The sequence below is a fragment of the Emys orbicularis genome, chromosome 7, assembly GCF_028017835.1.
Source record: "Emys orbicularis isolate rEmyOrb1 chromosome 7, rEmyOrb1.hap1, whole genome shotgun sequence".
NCBI classification, from domain to species: Eukaryota; Metazoa; Chordata; order Testudines; family Emydidae; genus Emys; species Emys orbicularis.
In genome coordinates, this window is record NC_088689.1 from 353,163 (window position 1) to 363,303 (window position 10,141).

Below are 10,141 nucleotides of genomic sequence, written 5' to 3' on the forward strand. Positions count from 1 at the left end.
GCTTGGAGCTCCAGGGTCCCCTGCCGCCCCTGAGCTCTGGGGGGCCCCCACAGCAGAGGGAAGCTGGGTGGGGGTGGGTGGCTGCTGCCCACGGCAGCCAGGAGCTGTGGCGGTGGTGTGACCTTGCAGCTCCTGGCCGACAGGGCTGAATTCACGGAGGTTGCTGGAGGTCACGGATTCCGTGACTTCCGCAATTTCTATGAAAAAATCATAGCCTTAGCTCTAGGCTGCAATCCAATAGGAGCCAAGGCAGGATGGAAGGAAGCACTTGGAGCTGAGGAAATGTTTTGAAGGTTAGTTCCCAGAAAGGACCCGTCTTTCCATGAGTGGTTACAGAGTTTGGTCTTTGTGTATATGTTTATCCATTGGTACTGTTTGCTACGATGTGCTGTCTGCACATACAGCCCATCTTTATCTCCCTTATTCTTTGTATTTTCCGTATTGTTATATACTGTAACAAACCGGTGGCCACCTGCCACATAGCTGAACATTCCTTCAGATAATGTCTTTATTGGCCCAACTTCTGTGGGTGAGAACCCAGGCTCTGGCATCCTCCCTCCTCATAGCCTGTCAGAGCTGGGGCTCCAGCCCAAGCCTGAACGTCTACCTGGAATTTTACAGCCCTGCAAGCCTGTGTCAAATGACACAGGCCAGCCCTGGGTGTTTAATTGTAGCAACTCCCAGGGGAAGGGAATCATAGAATATCAGGGTTGGAAGAGACCTCAGGAGGTCATCTAGTCCAACCCCTTGCTCAAAGCAGGACCAATTCCCAACTAAATCATCCCAGCCAGGGCTTTGTCAAGCCGGGCCTTAAAAACCTCCAAGGAAGGAGACTCCACCACCTCCCTAGGTAACGCATTCCAGTGCTTCACCACCCTCCTAGTGAAATAGTGTTTCCTAATATCCAACCTAGACCTCCCCCACTGCAACTTGAGACCATTGCTCCTTGTTCTGTCATCTGCCACCACTGAGAACAGCCGAGCTCCATCCTCTTTGGAACCCCACCCCCCCAGGTAGTTGAAAGTAGCTATCAAATCCCCCCTCATTCTTCTCTTCTGGAGACTAAACAATCCCAGTTCCCTCAGCCTCTCCTCATAAGTCATGTGCTCCAGACCCCTAATCATTTTTGTTGCCCTCCGCTGGACTCTTTCCAATTTTTCCACATCCTTCTTGTAGTGTGGGGCCCAAAACTGGACACAGTACTCCAGATGAGGCCTCACCAATGTCGAATAAAGGGGAACGATCACGTTCCTCGATCTGCTGGCAATGCCCCTACTTATACAGCCCAAAATGCCGTTAGCCTTCTTGGCAACAAGAGCACACTGTTGACTCATATTCAGCATCCCTCTTGGGGAGGGGGTGTCCTGTGTCCCTGTCTCTGGGTGTGTGCGGGGGTGTCCGTGTCTCTGTGGGGTGTCCCCCGTCTCTTGGGGAGGGGGTGTCCCGTGTCCCTGTCTCTGGGTCTGTGCGGGGGTGTCCGTGTCTCTGTGGGGGTGTCCCCTGTCTCTTGGGGAGGGGGTGTCCGGTGTCCCATGTTCTTGTCCCCATGTTGGGTGTTCTATGCCATGTGTCCCCATGTCCATGTGGGGTGTCCCATGCTGGATTTGCAGAGTCCCGTGTCTGTGTCTCCATGCCCATGGGTGGTACCCATGTCCATGTCCCCATGACTATGCAGGGTGTGCCTATGTCCAAGGGGTGTCCCCATGTCTATGTCCCCAGGTCTGTGTAGGGTGTCCCTGTATCTGTTCAGGGCAGCCTATGTCCACGCACGGGGGGTTAGTCAGTGTCTGTGTCCCTGCATGGTGTCCTGTGTCTCCGTGTCCCCATATCCATGTGGGGTGTCCCATGTCTCTGTGTCTGTGCAGGGTGTCCTGTATCCATGCCTGTGGGATTTGTCAGTGTCCCTGCAGTGTGTCCGCATGTCCATGAGGGATGTCACCATGTCTGTGCGGGGTGTGCTGTCTCCACAGAGGGGTCTGCATCAGGGTCCCTTTGTCCGTGAGAGATGTCCCTGTGCTGTGTGCGGTATCTGTGTCCCTGTATCTGTGTGGGATGTCCCTTGTCTGTGTCAGTGTCCCTGTGTCCTGGTGGGGGGGGCGGGGTTCTACGCAGGGTCTATGTCTGTCCCCCTCCGGTGGGGTGTCCCCGTGTCTGTGTGGGGTGCCCTGTGTCAGTGTCCCTGTGGGGTGTCCCCCGTCTCTTGGGGAGGGCATGTCCTGTGTCCCTGTCTCTGGGTCTGTGCGGGGGTGTCCGTGTCCCTGTGGGGTGTCCCCCGTCTCTTGGGGAGGGGGTGTCCCGTGTCCCTGTCTCTGGGTCTGTGCGGGGGTGTCCGTGTCCCGGCGGGGTGTCCCCCGTCTCTTGGGGAGGGGGTGTCCCGTGTCCCTGTCTCTGGTCTGTGCGGGGTGTCCGTGTCCCGGCGGGGTGTCCCCCATCTCTTGGGGAGGGGGGTGTCCCGTGTCCCTGGGTCTGTGCGGGGGTGTCTGTGTCCCAGCGGGGTGTCCCCCGTCTCTTGGGGAGGGGGTGTCTCGTGTCCCTGTCTCTATGCGGGGGTGTCCGTGTCCCAGCGGGGTGTCCCCCGTCTCTTGGGGAGGGGGTGTCCCGTGTCCCTGTCTCTGGGTCTGTGCGGGGGTGTCTGTGTCCTGGCGGGGTATCCCCCGTCTCTTGGGGAGGGGGTGTCCCGTGTCCCTGGGTCTGTGCGGGGGTGTCTGTGTCCCGGCGGGGTGTCCCCCGTCTCTTGGGGAGGGGGTGTCCCGTGTCCCTGTCTCTGGGTCTGTGCGGGGGTGTCCGTGTCCTGGCGGGGTGTCCCCCGTCTCTTGGGGAGGGGGTGTCCCCTGTCCCTCTCTCTGGGTCTGTGCGGGGGTGTCCCGTGTCCCGGCGGGGTGTCATGTCCCCATGTCTCTGTGCGTTGCCCGGTGTCCCCGTGTCCATGCAGCGTGTCCTTCCCGTCGGTGCCCGGAGTCCCTGGGTGCCGCGCAGGGCCGTGTGGGGGCGGCCAGAAGGGCCCGTTCCGGTCTAGCCCGGCGCCCCCCCAGAGCCCGCGGGCCCCGGCTCCGAGCGGGGCCGCCCCGAGTCCCGGCTCTCTCGGGCGGGGCGGGCTGCGGGCGGGGCCGGGCCGGTGACTCGGCCGGGCGGGGCTCCGGGCCGGGGGCGGAGGCGGCCGTGGCAGCGGGACGTGGAGGGGTTGGAGCGGCCGCGCGGGGCCGGCCCGGCCCGGGGAGCAGGTAGGAACGGGGGCCGGGCCGGGAGCAGCTACCCGGAGGAGAGACTGGCCTCCGGGGCCTCCGGCCTGGGGCCGCCGGGTCTCAGCCGCTCCCGCAGAGCGAGCGCCCCGCGGCGCCCAGAGACCCCCTCATGGCCCCCCATTCCCGCCGCCCCCCTCATCCCTCCCGCCGCCCCCTGAACCCCCCTCATGGTCCCCCATTGCTCCCCATTCCTGCCGACACCCTCATCCCTCCCGAAACCCCCTCATGGCCCCCCATTGCCTCCCATCCCCGCCGACACTCTCATCCCTCCCGGCGGCCCCCGCGCCGACCCCCCTCACGCCCTGAACCCCCCTCATGGTCCCCCATTGCCTCCCATCCCCGCCGACACCCTCATCCCTCCCGGCAGCCCCCGCGCCGACCCCCCTCACGCCCTGAACCCCCCTCATGGTCCCCCATTGCTCCCCATCCCCCACACCCTTTGCGCCCTGAGCCCCCTTATGGCCCCAAACACTCCCTACCTTGTCACCCCTCGTGCCCTGAGCCCCCCATTCCTCCTGGCACCCCCCTCGCCCCCAAAACCCCTTTATGGCCCCCCATTGCTCCCCATCCCCCACCAACACCCTCATCCCTCCTGGCATCCCCTGAAGCCCCCTCATGGCCCACCGAGATCCCCCATGGCTATAGCACTCCCTACCCCCGACACCCTTCGCGCCCTGAGCCCCCCTCTTGCCCCCCCTAGAAACCCCCATCCCTCCTGGCACCCTGAGCCCCCTTCCTGCCCCCCCAGAGCCCCGCATTCCTCCCGTCACCCCCTACTCTGACACTCCTAGCACCCTGAGCCCCCCTATAACCCATGGTCTCTGGCACCCCTTGCCTCGACACCCTCGTGCCCTGAGCCCTCCCATGGCCCCCGGAATTCCCTGCCCTGACCCCCTTGCGCCCTGAGCCCCCCGCCTGGCCCCCCACACAGCCCCCCATCCCTCCTGCCACCCCCTGACCAGACACCCCTCGCACTCTGAGCCCCCACCCATGGCCCCCTTCCCTCCCGGCACTCCTGGCCCCCAACTACCCCAACACCCCTCGTGCCTTGAGCCCCCCGAGACCCCCTGGTGCCCAGAGATCCCCACCTCCTGCTGACACCCCATCCATCCCTCCTGGAACCCCTTGTCCCCCTGCTGCCCCCCAAGACTCCCCTGACACCCTCATCGCCCCCCCAGGACCCAGCGACCACTCCTGAATCCCCCCCCCCATAGCTCCCTGGTGCTCAGACCCCTCCGTCTCCCCCGCTCACTCCTCCGCCCTGAGACCCCCCTGACACCTGCCATCGCCCCCCCTCAAATCTCCAGCACCCTGACACCTTCTATTTCTCCTCTGCTCTACTATCCTCCATTGCCCCAACCCCCATCCCCCCTGTGATTTAGCACCCACCCCTGCCCCTGCCCCCCTACATCCCTCATCGCCCTTCCTGCCCCGACTCTCCCATCCCTCCTCTACTCTAGTACCCCCCATTGCCCCCTGCCCAACACCCCCATTGCCTCTCTGCCGTGACACCCCACAACCCCCATTGGTCCCCCCCTGACACCCTACATCCCTCTTCTGCTCTAGTACCCCCCATTGCCCTCTGCCCCGATGCCCCAACACCCCACTCCCCATACAGAGCACCCAACTCCCTTCTGCCCTGATGCCCCCATTCCCTGCTCCCCACACAGAGCACCCACCCCCTCACACTCAGTCTTCTTCCCCCCCACCCTGACATGCCCATGCAGAATACCCTGTATTCCCCTGACATCCTGTCTTCCCACCCAGCCCCTGGCATAATCAGTGCCCCGCTCCCACGCAGAACACCCACCCAGACTCCCCCTCAGGCACCTGACTCCCTCTGCTCTGCATGCAGGACACCCAGCCCCACATCCACCCTCTACCCCACTGCTCCTGACAGCCCCATTCCTCTCTACCCATGCAGAGCACCGACCCTGATTTCTGCTGACACCCTGACTTCACCCCTCTGCCCCCCGCAACTCCACACCTCTGTCCCCACATCCTCATCCTCCCACTCCCCATGCAGAGCACCCACCCCATCCCCTCTGCTCTGCCCCTGACATCCTGTCCCCCTGCCTCCAGCTTCCCCTATTCCCCATGCTCCGTGCCTCTGCTCCCCATGACATCTCCCTCTCCTGCCCATAGCATCCCTTGTTTCTCTCTGTGTGCCTCTGACATCCCTCTCCCACTGCCCAAGAAATCCCCTCCTCCTCACAACACTCCATCTTCCCTGCTCCCTGCCCCTCATGCACCTGCTCCCCCATCTCTCCGCTCTCTCTGCCCCGACCCTCCTGTCCCACTCCACCCACTGTTTGCCCGTTACCCCCACCATGGTGTAACCCTCCTTCCAGTTCTCAAGAAAACTTGATTGGCCTGAAAACTGTGTTTTGCCAAAGTGTGAAAGGTCTGGCCCCCGGGAAAGTTGTTGGGGAACTGCGCTCAGCTGTTGCCCAGGACAGGGGCTCTCACTGTGTTTGGGGTTAGCCATGGTAGCATAGTGCGTTGGGTTGTGTGAAAAGCTGCAGCAAGAGTGCACTGTGTCAGATGTGATCGACCCTGGGGATAGCACTGTAGTGCAGTGCTGTGCGTTACATGTAGGACTGCAGAGGATGCTGCTGCTTCCATCATGTTCATAAAAATAACAGTGATTGGAGCATCCTGTTGACTCACTGCTACGTAAGAGCGTAAGAGCAGCCACACTGGGTCAGACCAATAGTCCATCTAGCCCAGTGTCCTGTCTTCTGACAGTGGCCAATGCCAGGGCTTCAGGGGGAGTGTAAAGAACAGGGCAATTGGAGTGATCCACCCCCTCTTAGCTTCTGGCAGTCAGGTTTCACCTCAAGCATGGGGTTGCGTCCCTGACTGTCTTGGCTAACAGCCACTGAAGGACCTATCCTCCAGGAACTAATCTAATTCCTTTTTGAACCCAGTTATACTTTTGACCATCACATCATCCCATGGCAATGAGTTTCACATGTTAACTATGCATTGTGTGAAAAAGTATTTTCTCTTGTTTGTATTAAATTTGCTGCCTATTAATTTCATTGGGTGACCTCTGGTTTTTGTATTTTGGGAAAGGGTCAAGACTACAACAGGTTCAAAAAAGAACTAGATACATTCATGGAGGATAGGTCCATCAATGGCTATTAGCCAGGATGGGCAGGGATGGTGTCCCAAGCCTCTGTTTGCCAGAAGCTGGGAATGGGTGACAGAGGATGGATCACTTGATGATTACCTGTTCTGTTCATTCCCTCTGGGGCACCTGGCATTGGCCACTGTCAGAAGACAGGACGCTGGGCTAGATGGACCTTTGGTCTGACCCAGTCTGGCCGTTCTTATGTTCCTATGGGTAAATAACACATCTCTAGTCACTTTTTCCACACCATTCATGATTTTAGAGACCTGGTCCCCCTTCAGTCGTCTCTTTTCTAAGGTGAATAGGCCTAATCTTTTTAGTCTCTCCTCCTTTAAAAGCCATTCCATGCTCTTGATCATCTTTGTTGTCCTTCTCTGAACCTTTTCCAATTCTAATATATCTTTTTTTGAGATGGGGGTGACCAGATCTGCATGCAGTATTCAAGGTGTGGGCATACCATGGATTTATATAGAGGCAACATGATGTTTTCTGTCTTACTATCTATCCCTTTCATAGATTCATAGATTCATAGATTCTAGGACTGGAAGGGACCTCGAGAGGTCATCGAGTCCAGTCCCCTGCCCGCATGGCAGGACCAAATACTGTCTAGACCATCCCTGATAGACATTTATCTAACCTACTCTTAAATATCTCCAGAGATGGAGATTCCACAACCTCCCTAGGCAATTTATTCCAGTGTTTAACCACCCTGACAGTTAGGAACTTTTTCCTAATGTCCAACCTAGACCTCCCTTGCTGCAGTTTAAACCCATTGCTTCTTGTTCTATCCTTAGAGGCTAAGGTGAACAAGTTTTCTCCCTCCTCCTTATGACACCCTTTTAAATACCTGAAAACTGCTATCATGTCCCCTCTCAGTCTTCTCTTTTCCAAACTAAACAAACCCAATTCTTTCAGCCTTCCTTCATAGGTCATGTTCTCAAGACCTTTAATCATTCTTGTTGCTCTTCTCTGGACCCTTTCCAATTTCTCCACATCTTTCTTGAAATGCGGTGCCCAGAACTGGACACAATACTCCAGCTGAGGCCTAACCAGCGCAGAGTAGAGTGGAAGAATGACTTCTCGTGTCTTGCTCACAACACACCTGTTAATACATCCCAGAATCATGTTTGCTTTTTTTGCAAGAGCATCACACTGTTGACTCATATTTAGCTTGTGGTCCACTATAACCCCTAGATCCCTTTCTGCCGTACTCCTTCCTAGACAGTCTCTTCCCATTCTGTATGTGTGAAACTGACTTTTTCTTCCTAAGTGGAGCACTTTGCATTTGTCTTTGTTAAACTTCATCCTGTTTAACTCAGACCATTTCTCCAATTTGTCCAGATCATTTTGAATTATGACCCTGTCCTCCAAAGCAGTTGCAATCCCTCCCAGTTTGGTATCATCCGCAAACTTAATAAGCGTACTTTCTATGCCAATATCTAAGTCGTTGATGAAGATATTGAACAGAGCCGGTCCCAAAACAGACCCCTGCGGTACCCCACTCGTTATGCCTTTCCAGCAGGATTGGGAACCATTAATAACAACTCTCTGAGTACGGTTATCCAGCCAGTTATGCACCCACCTTATAGTAGCCCCATCTAAATTGTATTTGCCTAGTTTATCGATAAGAATATCATGCGAGACCGTATCAAATGCCTTACTAAAGTCTAGGTATACCACATCCACAGTTTCACCCTTATCCACAAGGCTTGTTATCCTATCAAAGAAAGCTATCAGATTGGTTTGACATGATTTGTTCTTTACAAATCCATGCTGGCTGTTCCCTATCACCTTACCACCTTCCAAGTGTTTGCAGATGATTTCCTTAATTACTTGCTCCATTATCTTCCCTGGCACAGAAGTTAAACTAAGTGGTCTGTAGTTTCCTGGGTTGTTTTTATTTCCCTTTTTATAGATGGGCACTATATTTGCCCTTTTCCAGTCTTCTGGAATCTCTCCCATCTTCCATGATTTTCCAAAGATAATAGCTAGAGGCTCAGATACCTCCTCTATTAGCTCCTTGAGTATTCTAGGATGCATTTCATCAGGCCCTGGTGACTTGCAGGCATCTAACTTTTCTAAGTGATTTAGATTCATGAATCATGCTTTCTGAATGGTTCCCAATATTCTGTTCGCATTTTTGACTGCCGCTGCAAGTTGAGTGGATGTTTTCAGAGAATTATCCACAATGACTCCAAGATCTCTTTCTTGAGTGGTAACAGCTAATTTAGACCCCATCATTTTATTTGTATAGTTGGGATTATGTTTTCCAGTGTGCATTACTTTGCACTTATCAACACTGAATTTCATTTGCCATTTTGTTGCTCAGTCACCCAGTTTTGTGAGATCCCTTTGTAACTCTTCACAGTCTGCTTTGGACTTAACTATCTTGAGTAGTTTTGTATCATCTGCAAATTATGCCACCTCACTGTTTACCCCTTTTTCCAGGTCATTTATGAATATGTTGAATGGTACTAGTCCCAGTACAGGCTCCTGGGGGTCATCACTATTTACCTCTCTCCATTCTGAAAACTCATGTTTATTCCTACCCTTTGTTTCCTATCTTTTAACCAGTTACTGATCCCTGAGAGGACCTTCCCTCTTATCCAATGACAGCTTACTTTGCTTAAAAGCCTTTGGTGAGGGACCCTGTCAAAGGCTTCCTGAAAATCTAAGTCCATTATATCCACTGGATTCCCCTTGTCCACATGCTTGTTGACCCCCTCAAAGAATTCTAATAGATTGGTGAGGCATGATTTCACTTTACAAAAACCATGTTGACTCTTCCCCAACATATGGTGTTCATCTATGTGTCTGATAATTCTGTTCTTTACTACAGTTTCAGCCAGTTTGCCCAGTACTGAAGTTAGATTTACTGGCCTGTAATTGCCAGGATTATCACTGGAGCCTTTTTTAAATATTGGCATCACATTAGCTATCCTCCGTCATCTGGTACAGAAGCGGATTTAAACGATAGGTTACATACCACAGTTAGTAGTTCTGCAATATCACATCTGAGTTCCTTCAGAACCCTTTGGTGAATGCCATCTGGTCCTGGTGACTTATTACTGTTTATCAATTTGTTCCAAAACCTCCTCTAAAGACACCTCAATCTGGGACAGTTCCTCAGATTTGTCACCTAAAAAGAATGGCTCAGGTTTGGGAATCCCCCTCACATTCTCAGCCGTGAAGACCGATGCAAAGAATTAATTTAGTTTCTCCACAATGGCCTTATTGTCCTTGAGTGCTCCTTTAGCATCTTGATCGTCCAGTGGCCCTCCTGGTTGTTTAGCAGGCTTCCTGCTTCTGATGTACTTAAATGTTTTTTTGCTATTACTTTTTGAGTCTTTGGTTAACTGTTCTTCAAAATTCTTTTTTGGCCTTCCTAATTATATTTTTGCACTTCACTTGCCAGAGTTTCTATTTTCCTCACTAGGATTTAACTTCCACTTTTTAAAGGATGCCTTTTTGCCTCTCATTGCTTCTTTTACTCTGTTGTTTAGCCATGGTGGCACTTCTTTGGTTCTCTTACTGTTTTTTAATTTGGGGTATACATTTAAGTTGAGCCTCTATTATGGTGTCTTTAAAAAGTTCCCATGCAGCTTACAGGGATTTCACTTTTGGCACTGTACCCTTCAATTTCTGTTTTACTAACATCCTCATTTTTGTGTAGTTCTCCTTTCTGAAATTAAATGCTACTGTGGTGGGCTGCTGTGGTGTTTTCCCCGCCACTGGGGTGTTAACTTTAATTATATTATGGTTA